At 43.7% G+C, this 16,308-nt stretch overlaps 1 long non-coding RNA gene across 1 annotated transcript in view; it reads left to right on the forward strand.

Moving 5' to 3' along the window:
• The window catches only part of LOC138430410 (uncharacterized), a 45,384-nt gene that overhangs the window by 23,370 nt on the left and 5,706 nt on the right, over positions 1-16,308 (forward strand). The window lies entirely within an intron of this gene.

The following is a 16,308-nucleotide window of genomic DNA, read 5'->3' on the forward strand; positions in this document are numbered from 1 at the left end:
TCCTGACGGCACATTCACCCAGACAGACTGGGTCTGCAGCTGCAGCCTGCTAACCTTTACTGGATGTGGACAGACCCTCCTGGGCTGGGGGCCTTCGGTTGCAGAACAAACTTCCACAGTTACAGAAGCCAGTGCCGGAGGCTGACCACGGGAAAGTTTTAATTCTTGCTCTGAGTTGCACTAAGGAATAAGTCTGGAGAGGATTATCCCAAGCGGGAGACATAAGCGTCTGCTGAGGTCAGGCTGTAGCCAGATGCACGGGTGCCTTCTACCCATCGCTGCAGCTAGAGCATCATCCATATGGAGCCTATGCTACTGGGCTAGTCTGGACCCAACACGTCAGCCAGGGCCACGCAGGTGCAGACGGGCTTGAGGCATGGGAGGATGCTCTTGGGGCTGCACTCAGCTTCTCAGATTTTGTTTCTTTTCCCTTTACTTCTTACCTGTATCTGTGGATCAGACCTCCATTTGCTTTGAATTGGAGCCAAAATGACCTCAGAAGTCAGAGACTCAAGCTGCTGGCCTGTGAATTGTACCGGGGGAACCTTACGTAAGGCATTTTGCCTCTGAGGGAAGGGCTGCCTGGGTTGCTCTTCGGAGTAACCACTCATGTGGTTACAAGCACTCATGTGGTTTTCTTTGATGATTTAAGACCGTGTCCCATAGGATCTTGAGCAGGAAGAAAACTTTCACTCAAGAATTTAAAGGGTTCTTTGGATGATAACTAAACTCCAACTGGACAAAGTGACTAAAGTGTCTCCCTTCACCTCCCCAGCCCCCCAGAACTCCAGATCTGGGGAGGCCATTCTCAAGGACGGCCCCAAACCTGGGCTGGGCAACCTGGTTCAAGCATCACTGCTTGTTTTACTTGAATCCAGTCATACTGCTGTGGTCTGGCTGCTGTGTGTGCTCAGTTGATCAGTTGTGTCCTACTCTTTGCGACCTCGTGAGCTGTAGCTCACCAGGCTCGTCTGTCCATGGAATTTTCCAGGCAAGAATACTGGAGTGAGGTTGCCATTTCCTCCTCCAGGGGATCTTCCCAACCAGGAGTCGAACGCACATCTCCTGTGTCTTCTGCGTTCTCAGGTGGATCCTTTAGCACTGCGCCACCTGAGAAGCTCCTTCATGCTTGCATCCCCTCCTAATTTCTGTTGGAATCCTCACCCCAACGATGCTGGTCTGTGGCCTCTGAGAGGTGCTGAGGTCAGGAAGTGGTGGTGGTGGGGTGGGGGGGCTCAGGATGAGATTACTGCCTCACACCTTTCACAGTGTGAAGACAGGGAGAAGATACCTATGATGACTCAGGAAGAGGCCTCCACCTGACCATGTGACACCCTGATCTTCCAGCCTCCAGAACAATGAGAAATACATTCTGTCCAGTCTATGGGATTTTTTTTATAGTAGCCCAAATGAACAAAGACACACACAGCAACCACACAAATAGACACCTCGCAACAGAGGAAAGACCTAGGGAAAGAGGTGATCTCAGCTTTTCTCTGACTTTCTTCTGGTGCAAGGCTGGGCATCCCTGTAAACGCTCTCTCCTGGCCTGGTGGGAATGAGGCATCAGGCTCTGTGGATGTTGGTGCCTTTCCCAGCCTTGGCTCATCTCCCCTCACCCCTGGGCTTTTGTACATGCACTCTCATTTGCTCTTACCTGTCAACAACCAGGTCCCTTAGACAACACTATCAGTTCCAGTTTGCAGATGAGTAAATCAAGGCTCAGATATTCATCACTTGATCAAAATTATGATTCTGCCAAATAGCCGAGACTTACAGGCATCTAGCCTCCCACACTGGTCTGCCACATCTGCTGTTTGTGTTTTTAATGGTCAGAGACTCAGCTAAGAAGGTGGGGCAGTGGGGCCGCGGAAGAGAGCCTGATCTTTATGGAGGGCTCATGGGGCAGCTAAGCCCACCTTGTATGGAGAAACTACCTCAGTTGAGAGGGTCGAGGAGTTGGGGTAATTAGGCACTATATATGGTAGCTCCTGTCCATTCACAGAGGGGCTTGCAGCTTGGCAACAAGGACAAGAGAGAGATGATAGTTTAGAGCATCATAATCAAGTAATTTGTTCAGTTTTCCATTACTGGGAGGGGCGGGGACAAACTGCAAATGATAAACAGCTGATCCAAAGCCCTGCTGAGACTATGCAGATGAGGCTTCTGGCCCCTTATTCTCATGAACAGAGGGGCTTGGGTACTCACACACACACACATGTGCACACACACACACACACTTTTGTTTTGCTATGTTTGTTTTCACTATCACTGAAAATCTATTCTTCATTAAATAACAATATAGCATGCTGAATTATCTAATAGCAGCGGCAATTTTGCCTTAGACTCAGGCTATTTTTAAGATTTTTTTTTCTCATATAGAAACTGAGAAGAGTCTGGAAATTTCACTCAAAGAAAAGTCATTTAACACTTTTTAAAATAATTGCAAGTTCATCCTGAACTTCATCATCCTCATCACAGTTGGAGTGAATGAGCTACATGATTTGCTTGATGTCTGATTCTCCCATATACTATGCTTCTAAAGGCTGAGACCAAGCCTGTCATTTATTCATTCAGCACTTTTATGGGGCTTGCATGTACCAGATGCTGCTCTGCATGGTGAGGATATAAGAGGGAATGAAACATCTGGGACTCTGCAGTGGAGGGTCTCAGTTGGTTCCATGTCCACAACCCCTAGGAGTCCCTGTCATTTGCACAGCAGCGGTTAACTGGTACCCTTGGGTAAGAGGTGTACACACTGCTTCCCCACATCACCCCTTAGTGAGAGATTTGGGGCCACACCGTCCCCCCAGACAGGCTTCCACCCCTGCTCCTTGGCACACTGGCCTGTGGTCAAGGCCACTCTGCCTGCCCTAAGCACGGGTGGCAGACAGATGGGGGAGAGGAACCTGGGCTGTCCCAGCGGGAGGATGGAAGAGCAGAGGGAGCTGACTCACTTTTCTGGTCTAACTGGGGACTCCCAGCTGGGCCTGGGGCTCTGGAGGTGGGACAGCCGTGCTGGCCACCCTGACCCCTGCTCTGTGCTACGTTATTCTCAGGGCAGTGACGCGTTATTCTCAGGGCAGTGACGTGTGTCCGTGCAGTGGTGAGGGCCAGTCACCAGTAGAGCTGCTCCGTGGCTGGAGAAAAAAGGAGCCAGCAGAGCAGAATCCCGTGGGCTCAGCTCGCAGAGGGAGGCTCAGCCTGTTCACTGCCCTGAAGACAGAGGCTACGGTGCCACCGGGCTCATACCCTTGTCCACAAGGCTTGGGTAAGTCCCCAGACCTTCCTTCTGTGAGGGAGCGGAGAGAACCAGAGCTTTAATGAGGGACACATGGGCATATTGGCCCTAAAGCCACCCCAGCCCAGAGTGATAATGTCTTTCCAATTCTCTAAACCTCAATTTTCCTTTCTGGAGATGGGATAATCATATCTAACCTAAGGAACTGTTGACTGTTAGAAATGTCAGTTGCACAGCACCTGGCACTTAAGAACTGATGGGCATCATTTCCTAGGCCCCCCAGTTGGGATCTGACCCAATTTTGTGCTTGTAATAACTGTGTATCACAAATCACAGCATCCCTCCTGCAGGTCACGGCTGCAAGGACAGAGGGCTGACCCGCCCCAGCGGCCAGTCACCCTCTTTGGGAAGAAAGGGTGTGCCGTGCTCTGTCTGGTCCTGCTGGTGATGGGTGTGTGTGTGTTAGCCACTCAGTCGTGCCCAACTCTTTGTGATCCCATGGACTGCAATCCACCAGGTTCCTCTGTCCATGAGATTTTCTAGTCAAGGATACTGGAGTGGGTTGCCATTTCCTTCTCAAGGGGCTCTTCCCAACCCAGGGATCGAACCTGGATCTCCTGCGCTGAAGGCAAATTCTTTACCGACTGAGCTACAAGGGAAGCCCGGTGATGGGTGAGGTACCTGATGTTCAGCTCCTGAGCAAGGCCCGCCTCTGAGCACAGCTTGCCCCGAGGGTGCCCAGTCATTTCCCACCCTTTCTCCAAGGTCCTCACTCTCACCTCAGCTACTCTGTTTCCTTTCCTGCCCATGGAAATGAAATGTTTCAGAATCTTCCCCAGGTCTCCTTTGACTATTCTATGACAGAATATGGTCCACTGGAGAAGGGAATGGCAAGCCACTTCAGTATTCTTGCCTTGAGAACCCCATGAACAGTATGAAAAGGCAAAATGATACGATACTGAAAGTTGAACTCCCCAGGTCACTAGGTGCCCAAAATGCTACTGGAGATCAGTGGAGAAATAACTCCAGAAAGAATGAAGGGATGGAGCCAAAGCAAAAACAATATCCAGTTGTGGATGGGACTGGTGATAGAAGCAAGATCCAATGCTGTAAAGAGCAATATTTCATAAGAACCTGAAATGTCAGGTCCATGAATCAAGGCAAATTGGAAGTGGTCAAAAAAGAGATGGCAAGAATGAACGTCGACATTCTAGGAATCAAAGAACTGAAATGGACTGGAATGGGTGAATTTAACTCAGATGACCATTACATCTACTACTGCGGGCAGGAATCCCTCAGAAGAAATGGAGTAGCCATCATGGTCGACAAAAGAGTCCAAAGGCAGTAGTTGGATGCAATCTCAAAAAATGACAGAATGATCTCTGTTCGTCTCCAAGGCTAACCATTCAATATTACAGTTATCCAAGTCTATGCCCCAACCAGTAACACTGAAGAAACTGAAGTTGAACAGTTTTATGAAGCCCTACAAGACTTTTTAGAACTAACACCCAAAAAAGATGTCCTTTTCATTATAGGGGACTGGAATACAAAAGTAGGAAGTCAAGAAACACCTGGAGTAACAGGCAAATTTGGCCTTGGAATATGGAATGAAGCAGGGCAAAGGCTAATAGAGTTTTGCCAAGAAAATGCACTGGTCATAGCAAACACCCTCTTCCAACAACACAAGAGAACACTCTACACATGGACATCACCAAATGGTCAACACCGAAATCAGACTGATTATATTCTTTGCAGCCAAAGATGGAGAAGCTCTATACAGTCAACAAAAACAAGACCAGGAGCTGAATGTGGCTCAGATCATGAAATTCTTATTGCCAAATTCAGGCTCAAATTGAAGAAAATAGGGAAAACCACTAGACCATTCAGGTATGACCTCAATCAAATCCCTTATGATTATACAGTGGAAGTGAGAAATAGATTTAAGGGCCTAGATTTGATAGATAGAGTGCCTGATGAACTATGGATGAAGGTTCGTGACATTGCACAGGAGACAGGGATCAAGACCATCCCCATGGAAAAGAAATGCAAAAAAGCAAAATGGCTGTCTGGGGAGGCCTTACAAATAGCTGTGAAAAGAAGAGAGGGGAAAAGCAAAGGAGAAAAGGAAAGATATAAGCATCTGAATGCAGAGTTCCAAAGAACAGCAAGAAGAGATAAGAAAGCCTTCTTCATCGATCAATGCAAAGAAATAGAGGAACAGAACAGAATGGGAAAGACTAGAGATCTCTTCAAGAAAATTAGAGATACCAAGGGAACGTTTCATGCAAAGATGGGCTCGATAAAGGACAGAAATGGTATGGACCTAACAGAAGCAGAAGATATGAAGAAGAGGTGGCAAGAATACACGGAAGAACTGTACAAAAAAGATCTTCATGACCAAGATAATCTTGATGATGTGATCACTAATCTAGAGCCAGACATCTTGGAATGTGAAGTCAAGTGGGCCCTAGAAAGAATCACTATGAACAAAGCTAGTGGAGGTGATGGAATTACAGTTGAGTTGTTTCAAATCCTGAAAGAGGATGCTGTGAAAGTGCTGCACTCAATAGGCCAGCAAATTTGGAAAACTCAGCAGTGGCCACAGGACTGGAAAAGGTCAGTTTTCATTCCAATCCCAAAGAAAGGCAATGCCAAAGAATGCTCAAACTACTGCACAATTGCACTCATCTCACACGCTAGTAAAGTAATACTCAAAATTCTCCAAGCCAGGCTTCAGCAATACATGAACCATGAACTCCCTGATGTTCAAGATGGTTTTAGAAAAGGCAGAGGAACCATAGATGAAATTCCCAACATCCACTGGATCATGGAAAAACCAAGAGAGTTCCAGAAAAACATCTATCTCTGCTTTGTTGACTATGCCAAAGCCTTTGACTGTGTGGATCACAATAAACTATGGAAAATTCTGAAAGAGATGTGAATACCAGACCACCTAACCTGCCTCTTGAGAAATCTGCATGCAGGTCAGGAAGCAACAGTTAGAACTGGACATGGAACAACAGACTGGTTCCAAATAGGAAAAAGAGTACATCAAGGCTGTATATTGTCACCCTGCTTATTTAACTTATATGCAGAGTACATCATGAGAAACGCAGGACTGGAAGAAAAACAAGCTGGAATCAAGATTGCCGGGAGAAATCCCAATAACCTCAGATATGCAGATGACACCACCCTTATGGCAGAAAGTGAAGAGGAGCTAAAAAGCCTCTTGATGAAAGTGAAAGAGGAGAGTGAAAAAGTTGGCTTAAAGCTCAACATTCAGAAAACTAAGATCATGGCAACCGGTCCCATCACTTCAAGGGAAATAGATGGGGAAACAGTGGAAACAGTGTCAGACTTTATTTTGGGGGGCTCCAAAATCACTGCAGATTGTGACTGCAGCCATGAAATTAAAAGACGCTTACTCTTTGGAAGAAAAGTTATGACCAACCTAGATAGTGTATTCAAAAGCAGAGACATTACTTTGCCGACTAAAGTCCATCTAGTCAAGGCTATGGTTTTTCCTGTGGTCATGTATGGATGTGAGAGTTGGACTGTGAAGAACGCTGAGGGCCAAAGAATTGATGCGTTTGAACTGTGGTGCTGGATAAGACTCTTGAGAGTCCCTTGGACTGCAAGGAGGTCCAACCAGTCCATTCTGAAGGAGATCAGCCCTGGGATTTCTTTGGAAGGAATGATGCTAAAGCTGAAGCTCCAGTACTTGGGCCACCCCATGCGAAGTACTGACTCATTGGAAAAGACTTTGATGCTGGGAGGGATTGGGGACAGGAGGAGAAGGGGACAACAGAGGATGAGATGGCTGGATCGCATCATGGACTCGATGGACATGAGTCTGAGTGAACTCTGGGAGATGGTGATGGACAGGGAGGCCTGGCATGCTGTGGATCAGGGGTTTGCAAAGAGTCGGACGTGACTGAGCGATTGAATTGAACTGAACTGAACTTCTTCCTTCTTAGCCTGGAGGAAGGGATTCCTCCCTTTCATAAATAGGTGCCCTCCTGTGCACTTCCTCCGTATCCTGGTTTCTACCCACTGCTCACCTGCCTTCCTTCTGTTCCTTCCAAATGGTCTTCCCCACCCAAACTCATGTGGCTGGTACCTCCCAGGCAGCTCTGTGCTCCTGCGCTTTCTGAGACATCCTTGGCCACCTCACCAAGGATCACGTGGGCTTCATCTTAAGACACAGATTCTCAAGCTTTTCTCCCAAAGCTCAAACAGAATAAGGGGCCCTAGGAATCTGGGTAACATGTGAAAAAGTCTTTTCCTCAAAAACCATTTTTTTATACATTTAAAAATTAGACAAATACAATAACCAAGACAAGGAAGCAACGTTAAGTGTCCATCAACAGAGGAATGGATGAAGATATGGTACATAGACACAACTGAATATTACTCAGCCATAAAAAGATGAAATAATGCCATTTGCAGCAACATGGTTGCAACTAGAGATTATCATAGAAAGTGGAATCAGTGAAAGACAAATGCCATATGATGTCACTCACATGCGAAATACAATTTAAAAATTGATGTAAATGCACTTATTTATAAAACAGAAATAGAATCAGATTTTGAAAACAAACTTTTGGTTACCAAATGGGAAACATGGTGGGGGGAATAAGTTATGAATTTGGGATTAATGTTCACATACTACAATTGATATATATACAATAGATAACCAACGAGGACCTACTGTATAGCCCAAGGAGATCTACTCAATATTCTGTAATAACCTAAATTGGAAAATAATCTAAAAAAGAATATGTCTGTATACGCATAACTGAATCACTTTGCTGTACGCCTGAAACTAACACAACATTGTAAATTAACTCTACTCCAATAAATTTTAAGCAAAACTACACAAGTGTCACAGCACTACAGCACAAGTCTATGTAGACAGCCACAGAAATCTTGCCAACACATTCCCTCTTCTCCCCAGGGAACCAAAGTCAACAGATTTTGACTTTCTGACTGCATCTTTCTCACTCATCACCCAAACATATATGCACATAGAGAGAGAAAATGGTATTGTGGATTTTTGCAGAAATAAGATCATGCAGTGAAAATTACTCTGCAAATTGCTTTCCTCTTATATCAACACAGCACGGACAGGTCAATATACAGTGTTACCTCTTTCTTGTTAGAAGTTGTATAATATTCCGTCATGTAGATGGACACCACTTATAAAACCATGCCTCTAGTTATGGGCACCGAGGCTGTTTCTAGTTAGATTTGCTTGTTTGTTATCATTAGCAATTCTCTGTAACATCCTTGTGTATATTCTAATATGTTGATGCTTTTATTTCTGTAGAATAGATTCACAAAAATGAAGTAGGTTTATATGTCATTTTAAAAACAAATTTTGTTGCATTACTCTCCCCAGTTGGGGTCACTGCCCTTCCCCCCTAGCAATGTACTCCACTGTCTATTTTTGGTATTTTTGAGAGCATTTCATTCTTTTTCTTCTAAAAATGTTTGTCAATAGAATGATATAGAAGTTATTGTCACATGTTATTTTGTTTTACATTTTTCCAACTCAGTGAAATTGAGCATTTTTTCCTATGTTTACTGACCTTCTGGATTTTTTTCCTATAGATTTTTTTCCTCATAGTTTGCTTTTTTTTTAATGATACAAAAATTGGACATTGTTATTTGTTCAAATATATCCTTTCTTCATGGCCTCTTGGTATTGTCTGGCTTGGAAAGAGCATCTATACTGTAAGTTTATACAGATAACCTCTTTAATTAAAAATATTATTATTATTTGTATTTAAAAAAAATATTTATCTCGAATCCTTTTGGAATTTATTTCTGTATATAATGTGAAGTAAAAGTTCAGCTATGTTTTCTTTTGGATGAAGAATTTATTATGCCAGCACTATTAATTATTAAAGTAATTATTATTTTCTTTCTAAATTGAAATATTACTTTGGTTATTATTGTCCTTTATGTCTCTTGAATCTCTTCCTATGCTCCAATGTTGTCCATCAGTCCATCCAGCTATCTCTGTGCCAGTGGCAAACTTCACCAGATTACAGTGAATTGGGGTCATTTTACTTTGTGGTACATAAGGACAGAGTCTGCTTTTTTTTTTTTTTTTGCTGGTGGCTCTGTGGGTAAAGAGTTTGCCTGCAATACAGGAGATACAGCAGAAGTGGATTCAGTCCCTGAGTCGGGAAGACCCTCTGGAGGAAGGCATGGCAACCCACCCCAGTATTCTTGCCTGGAGAATCCAGTGGTCAGAGGAGCCTGGCGGGCTACAGTCCATAGGGTTGCAAAGAGCTGGACATGACTGGAGTGAATGAGCACTCATGCACACAACAGAATGCTATAGGGTTTGAGTTCCCCACCCCAGCCAAGCAGACAGCCGGAAAGCAAGGCTGAGCCGCTCCAAATCCTGTTTGGAAGAAGAAACAACATAAATAACTAAGGAAATAACTCTGCAAACTAAGATAATAATGCAAATAATTCAGAAATGGGCTTCAGTGAGAAGTCAGTGTTAGTACTGAGAAGTTGAGCAACACCAGCTTACAAGTGATACTGAAGGTGATGCAGAGGAGCTACAAAGACAGCTAGGGATCCCAGAAGAGGAAGGGCCAACCCTGGGGCAGAACGCTTGGTGCCCATGAGAGGGGACGGGCAGGGGCACAGTCAGGGCATCCTATAGCTGAGCTGTGAGGAAGCCAGATTTGGTCTTGAATTTCCCAAATAAAGAAACTGTAGCTTCCAGTACAGAAATTAATTCACCGTGCCCCAAAGCACAGCATCAGTATATGAGACTCACCAGGATTCCCCTGGGCTTCCTGCCCTCCCACTCCTCCTTCTGTGTGCTGACCACTCGGCTTCCTGATCACATCCCGCCATAGTGCCCCGCTGTCTGCAAATACCCACTGAAGTTCCACTCTCCAGGTTCTGTCTAGATAACAATTGGGGATGTAAGGCTGTTTTCTGTAAGACTATTTTGTTCAAATGTGTTTTAAAGTGATCACGAAAGGGTTCATCCCTTTGAAGGAAGTTTATCAACCTGATGGGAAAAGGCAAAGGTGAGCAAAACATCCCTTCTAAGTGCCTGCAGTTAAGGAATCAGGGCCATTTCAGCAGATGGAGGCCTGGGGGAGGAAGTTGCTGCTCCCTCTGATCCACTGGTCTCAGCAGGGCCTCCAGGGGAGAACTTGCCTGGGGCCAAAGTCCTTTTCTTTCCCGCAAATGAGGTGCAGGCACAAAGGACCATCAGAAGAACCAGGAGGGCAGTGAATAGGGCACTCAGGGTAGGGGAAAGGCAAAGAAACTAAAACCTTGTGCATATTAAAGAATAACAGATGACAGGTGAAGATGAGCAGGGGTGAGTTTCTATTAATAACATTATCTATTAATAGTGTGGCCATGGGCTGTTTATTGTCAGCCAAGTCCTGTGTTAAACACGCAAAGGGCACTATTTCATTGCATCCATGCTACAGGCAGAAGAGGAGGGGCGGCAGGGCACCCAGGTATCAGAGGGAAAATTGCTCTGGTTGTGAAGTAATTCTCCTGGACCTCTGGCTGAGGAGCCTGTGTGTCTCCTGTGGTGTGAGGCAGCTTTTCTATAAAGCTGGAAAGAGGTCACTTAGTGAGAGAATGTTCTGTTGGAAGAAGATCATCTTTTTTCCTAATTGCCCCAGAATTGGGGAGGTTGCTCCCAGTTCACCTCAAGTTTCCCTCCTTACCTCCTTTTCCAATTGTGCCTCCTGGGATCTTGCAGGAATGAGAAACCACCTTTTCACAGAGTCCCACAATTCTTAGGGCTTTTCCCTCAGATGCACAAAGATGGGGTCGCCAAAGCTTCGAAATGACTGGGTCACTTCTTGCCGCAGCCCACTTGCGTTTCTTAGACGGGGATGTCTTCCTCCTGCATCACGGTCAGTGCACTGCTGGAGTGTATCCATTTTCCCGCTGCATTTAGACCCTGGAGTGTGTGTTGACCGTAAAACACAAGTTCTGCTGTTCACACAGTATTGCCGTTCTAGCTACATATTTTCTTGTGTTAATAAAACTGCACTTTCCTGGCGAAAGCATCAGTGTCTGGTTTTTAAGTTTGCTGGCTCAGGCTCTGGTTATCCTTGGGAAAAGCCTGGATGGTTGGCTCCTTCTACCAGAGCCAAGATGGCCTATTTACCAGAAGGCAGACGCGAACACTCTGAAGCAGGATTTGGATAACAGTTGTTCCGACCCTCTTACTCGGTGTCTCCCATCTGTAGCCTCACCCCTCCAGGCCAGACCACCAACTGCAAGTCTCTTCTGGTCCTTTGCAACCATCCTCTTCAGTCACACAGTTCCTTAAAGGTATGATCTCCAGTAAGGGCTGCACTGAATATGCCTTATTTAGTTTGCAACATTGAGTTCCTGTGATTTTCATTTATGGATATTTTGTAAATAGAATCTGTTTAAATGCAGCAGAGGAACTTTCTATTTCAGTGAATGCCTCTGGAATACCTATGTAAAGCAAAGAGCCCTTTTTGATCTTGAAAATGTGAATTGATCTGTTTTGCACCTCAGGTATATAGATTTTCTAACAGTGACCATTTGTGTGTTGAGGGGGGAAACTTACAGTAACAATATGAGGGGACACCCAACTGGCTGTCTCCACCTTGGTTCCTGAGGAAGAGAGGCTTCCTTTCCCCCCAGGTGGCCAGGTTTGGATGTGAAGAATCAAATTTGCCATGACATTACATACGCAATTGTGGCAGCAAGTCCTTTGGGAGGTTCTTTTTATCCTCTTATAGAAGGAATGATGTTCTTGACTCAGTTAACTCGAAGGAGGATTTAAAGCTGCAGTTTCCTCGCCAGTGCTTGGCTGTGTAAAGACAGCGTTGGGTACCACAAAATTCTATATGGTTTACACATTAATCACATATTTTCAAGAGGTGCTATTAAGCAGAAGTAGATTAAGACTCCTTCAAATATTATAACTCTTTCACATTTTGATATTTTGATACTTTTCTGCCTTCACTGTGAGGGAAGCCATAATTCTCCTGAACAGCTGTTAACTAATAGTGAATTAAATCCTGAAGCCGTATTTTTATATCATCCCCCACTTGCCCTTCAGCTGTGATAACCAGAGATGACACTGGGGACTCGGACATTAGCTGGGCTTGTCCACACATGTGAGAGATGATCTCCTCAGGGAGAGTGTGAGCAAGGAGGCCTTGGGATATAGCCTAACCACACAATCAGCATGGAACAACACACACACCAAAACACAGCCATGCCAACACACACACAGACCTCTCACACACACACATCCCAGTACACAGGTGCACAGATACACACACACATACTCTTCCAGCACTGTCAGACATCCTACCCAGGCAGCCTGGAGCTTTACCTTGGCTAGGAGACGTGATAGTGTTAAATTAGTTTAACAAGGAGGGCCTTAGACTGAAAGGTCTCAGATGCCCAGGTGCCTCTACAAGCAAACCCAAATCTAACCCTGTAAATGCCTCAAGGCTACAAAATTGAAACCTGAGGACACCCAGTCACAGTCACCCAGGCTTTAAGCTCCCAAACAATGAGTAACCTCCTTGCTCTGCTTCCATACCTCCTGTGTATAAGTCTCTCCCCAGCTCCTCTGACTGGAGCCTCCTAGCCATGTCCAACTTGACCAATTTAGATTGATTTTTTTCCCCAATTAAATTAAAATTAAATTAAAAATTTAAATGTGCTTGCTTATCTTTTTTCAATTTAATTTAATTTTTATTTTATATTGGAGTATAGTTGATTTGCAATGTTTTGTTTCAGGTGTAAAATAAATGATTCAGTTATACATATACATCGGAGAAGGTAATGACAACCCATTCCAGTACTCTTGCCTGGAAAAGTCCCATGGACAGAGGAGCCTGGTGGGCTGCTGTCTATGGGGCTGCACAGAATCAGATGTGACTGAAGCGACTTAGAAGCAGCAGCATACATATACTTTCATCTGTTACTTTTCCAATCATTTTCCCTGATGGGTTATAACAATTTGGTTATCTATTTTATACATGGTAGCGCATCTGCTAATTCCAAACTTCTAACTTATCTCTTTCCCAATCTTTTCCCTTTGGTGACCAAACATTTGTTAACTGAACAGCACCTCCAGTCCTGGTGGGGTCAGGCCATTCTGCTTGATCATTTGCTGAGTCAAGAATGATTCTAGGTCAACGGCCTTCAATGCTTTGCTCACGTATTTCCTAACATTTTTCATATGTAAACTTATGTACCCCTCATATATTTTTGAGTTGCCATCTAAAATTTTTATATTTATTTAAATAGCCACAAAGAAGAATTTTCAACATGTTTAAAATATTGACATTTTAAAACAAAACTGCTATGTCATTCTTTACAAGGACTCTAATGAAATCATAATAATTTGATAATCATCAATATCTATTTTCATGGATGTGTTGTGTGCTCAGTTGGGTCTGACTCTTTGCAACCCCATCAACTGTAACCCACCAGGCTCCTCTGTACGTAGAATTTTCTAGGCAAGAATCCTGGAGCAGGTTGCCATTTCCTGTTCCAGGGATCTGCCTGACTTTGCGTCACCTGATCTTGTCTGCCTAATCTTTGTGTCACCTGATCAGGGAATCTGCCTGATCTTGTGTCACCTGCATTGGCAGACAGATTTTTTTTTTTTTTAACCATTGCACCACCTAGGAAGTCCCATTTTCATGGGTGCATAACCAAATTATTCTTTGTTGGTCATTTTACATGTTCCTTTTCCATCTGAACATGTGTTTCCATTTTATCTCCCCCAATTCTATCCCTAAAATTCTAACCTAAAATCTTTTTGTTGATCATTCCATCTTCAGTTCAGTTCAGTCACTCAGTTGTGTCTGACTCTTTGCGATCCCATGGACTGCAGCATGCCAGACTCCCCTGTCCATCACCAACTCCCAGAGCTTACTCAGACTCATGTCCATCGAGTCAGTGATGCCATCCACCCATCTCATCCTGTCATCCCCTTCTCCTCCCATCCTCAATCTTTCCCAGCATCATGGTCTTTTCCAATGAGTCAGCTCTTCACATCAGGTGGCCAAAGTACTGGAGTTTCAGCTTCAGCATCAGTCCTTCCAATGAATATTCAGGACTAATTTCCTTTAGGATTGACTGGTTTGATCTCCTTGCAGTCCAAGGGACTCTCAAGGGTCTTCTCCCATCTTAGTTCTCTTTTCAATGTATATATATATATAAATTGAAATTTAAAATTTTTAGATGTAGAGAACAAATGTATGGATACCAAGGGGTTAAGGGAAAGTGGTGGGATGAACTGGGAGATTGGGATTAACAGATATACATTATTGATGCTATATATAAAATAGATAAATAACGAGAGCCTAATATATAGCACCAGGAACTCTACTTGATGCTCTGTGGTAGCCTAAATAGGAAGGAAATCCAAGAAAGATGTGATACATGTATATGCAGAGATAATTCACTTTGCGGTACAGGAGAAACATAACATTGTAAGGCAACTATACTCCAATAAAAATTAATTTAAAATATATTAAAGATTTTAACTCTGTGGTGATCATGAACTCTATTTATTAAACTTGTCATTTCTGAATTGCATTCTCAGTATAGTTGACAAAACAATAATATAGCATACATTTTGACAAATTTAAATAAAAGATTAAAGTTAATTTCAGTTAAATATTAATTTCAATTAAATATTTCAATTATATATTAATTTCAATTAATATTTTTCTGACTGAAAATTAGATCTTCTAAAATCAGAAGCATAGATATCATGGACAATCTCTATGGTTGTGTGAGACAGCGTAGCGTTAATTCTATTCCTATTTTTCCTCTTTATACTGAAGGAGGAAACAGAACAGGCTCCATTTTGAAAGCAGGACTCCATCTTGGGCTGAACTGTGGACTTTGAGCTCTATGCCCAGTATCTGCGGAAATGACATACCAACTGGAAAACCAGACCCCTGGATGGAAGAGCCCCAGGGCTTGTAGCTAGACTCTCCATCGCCTAAAAGAATACTTTAATGATCTGTGTAACCGAACAGAATCATAAATTCTATTATGCTTATTGGGGTATGACCACAGGCTTATTGGTAATTGCCCACTGTTAACTACCTAGGCTTAAGGCATACAAATCAGGGTTAACTTTGATTGTATCTTTCTTTTCCTTTGTTCAGACTAGTTTCAGAGAATTTGGGGAGATGGATTTGAGCAGGTACACTTACCAGGGAAGTCCTAGGGTATATAAGGTTTTTGCAAAAACTGCTCGGGGTCCTTGGCTAAGAGGAGACTTGGCTTTGGGCCTGCCGGTGTAATAAACTGCACTTCACTATCTGCATTGTCCTTCTGAGTGAATTTGTTTCCCAGAACGCATGGCTACAATACAAGTAAAGAATAACAAGTATTGGTCATAGAGACGCATGGCAGTGAAAGGAACTGAAAATTTCCCTCAATTCTTTGAACTCTTTCTGAGTTGCATGCCAGTGATTTTATAATAACTTGACACAACAAAAGTTATTTTTAAAGATCTATGAACATATAGGATAAGATATTTTTCAATTGTATTGGAAAAAGAAGAATTATATTATTTGCCTCCCTTTCCCCTGTCGCCTAAGTATCACAGTGATTCCCTTAAATGATCTCTTAGGTGCCTGGGGAGATTATATGGAAGCAATGTGCCTTGGAAACAATTGCACCAAAACAAAACATAAGAGTTGTCTATTTCCTCCAGGAATGTGCATACTGTAGTTCAAAGGTTATTCCCATTAAGTGAAAAGTGAAGTCGCTCCGTTGTGTCCGATCCTTTGCGATCCCCGTGAGCTGTAGCCTACCAGGGTTCTCCGTCCATGGGATTTTCCAGGCAAGAATACTGGAGTGGGTTGCCACTTCCTTCTCCAGGGGATCTTCCAGACCCAGGGATTGAAGCCAAGTCTCCCACATTGCGGGTAGACTCTTTACCATCTGAGCCACCAGGGAAGTTCCTGAGGAGCCTGGTAGACTACAGTCCACGGGGTAGCAAAGAGTCAGACACGACTGAGCAACTTCACTTATTTCCATTG

The sequence above is a fragment of the Ovis canadensis genome, chromosome 25 (assembly GCF_042477335.2).
Source record: "Ovis canadensis isolate MfBH-ARS-UI-01 breed Bighorn chromosome 25, ARS-UI_OviCan_v2, whole genome shotgun sequence".
NCBI lineage: Eukaryota > Metazoa > Chordata > Mammalia > Artiodactyla > Bovidae > Ovis > Ovis canadensis.